We start from the raw sequence: 1,729 nt of genomic DNA, 5'->3' as shown, positions 1-1,729 counted from the left end.
AGCTGAGGAAATGGGGCTCTAGGCATAAAATCAGACCTTTCAGGAACCGAATTCACATCATCAGAAACTTTATCAGTCTCTTCAGCTACTGGTCCTGAGAGGTGAGATCCTGAGGGGTGAACTACAGTATGTTCACTATCGGGCATGGTTACCTTATTGTCTACAACTCTACCACTTCTAAGGGTTCTAACAGCATTCAATTGATTCGATGGTTTTGCACCTAATTCATGAACTCCTCTAGGGTTGGGTTGTGTTTGACTAGGAAACTTACCTTTTTCTCTCAAAGAATCACTTATCAGACCAACCTGGGTTTTTAACTCGGAAATAGCCTGACTATTTTCTTGTCCTATCCTGTTACTAGCTTGTAGACTTGTTCTACGGATAACTGAAATTTTGCAGTTTGCTGAGTTAACAAGGCGAGAGATTCCTCTAAACTTAGGATTTTCTTATCTGACTGATTCTGAAACTGAGCTAGTCCTGAAGGATTCTTAGTATAGCCAAAACCTGGGGGAGCATTAGAATTACTAAACTGACCTTGACTTTGGCCCTTAGACCACGAAAGGTTCGGATGGTTTCTCCAACCAGGATTATAGGTTTCTGAATATGGGTCAATCTTTTGACGGTTATCAAATCTAGTGTTATTATAAAGAGCATTGGCTTCTCTCTCAATATTCTGGCCTTCCCAAAAAGGCTCCACTCTACCACTAGTCTGGCCCACTTCTAAGGCTTCTAACCTTTTTGCTATAGCAACAATTTTGGCATCTGATTCATAGCCTCCTTCTACCCTATTAACGTTTCCTCTACTTAAAAGAATTGTTTTCTGGGGTGCCCTACTATTTTCCCATTGCTGGGTTTTTTCGGCGATTTCATTAAAAAATTCCATCGCCGCATCAACAGTTTGGTTTTCAAATCCACCAGTGCATAGAGACTCAACCATGGTCGTTGTGGAATAATCTAAACCCTCATAAAGGATCTGAACTAGCCTAACCTTTTCTAAACCATGATGAGGACACTGGGATAATAAATCATTGAACCTTTCCAAATACCTATATAAAGATTCTCCCTCTTGTTGTGAAAATGTGCATATTTGCGTCCTAATAGACGATGTTTTGTGCCTAGGGAAAAACTTATTGAAAAAGGCAGATGTAAGTTGTTCATATGTCTCAATTGACTCGGAGTCCAAACTATACAGCCACGACTTGGCCTTATCTTTCAGGGAAAATGGGAATAACCTAAGTTTCAAAGCATCATCATCTAAGCCTCTAATTCTTAGAGTACTACAAATTTCCTCAAAATCCCTAACATGGTAATAAGGGTTTTCATTTTCTTTCCCTAAAAAGATTGGGAGCATCTGTAAGGTCCCAGGTTTCAGTTCATAGGGTGCCTCCGTTTCAGCTAACTTAATACACGAAGGACGAGTAGTCCTAGTTGGATTCAACAAAGCTTTCAAAGTTGCCATTTCTGGCGCTATCGGAGCAACAGGATTCTCTCCTCAGTCAAAGGACGTTCAAAAACAGACTCTTCAAAAGTCGGACTTTCTAGATTAAGGTAATCGAGACGCTTCGAACTACTAGGTTTCTCTTTAACAAATCTACCTAGTGCGTCTCTTTTACGTTCAGGCATACAATAGAATTTTCTAAATTGGAAGGGTAAGCAAACACAGATCAAGGCCGACTCAACCAAATCAAACCTATTGATTTCTAGCAAACAAAAAGCATGATGGCTCCAC

General features: G+C 40.1%; 1 pseudogene; it reads left to right on the top strand.

The window, feature by feature from the left end:
• Nucleotides 1-995: 995 nt before the first annotated feature.
• On the top strand, nt 996-1,095 carry LOC113292126 (annotated as a pseudogene).
• The last annotated feature ends 634 nt before the right edge of the window (nt 1,096-1,729 follow it).

Source organism: Papaver somniferum, chromosome 6 (assembly GCF_003573695.1).
Source record: "Papaver somniferum cultivar HN1 chromosome 6, ASM357369v1, whole genome shotgun sequence".
In the NCBI taxonomy this organism is placed as follows: Eukaryota; Viridiplantae; Streptophyta; class Magnoliopsida; order Ranunculales; family Papaveraceae; genus Papaver; species Papaver somniferum.
Note: the sequence above shows the minus strand (reverse complement) of the source record. Positions and strands in the feature narration are given on the sequence as shown.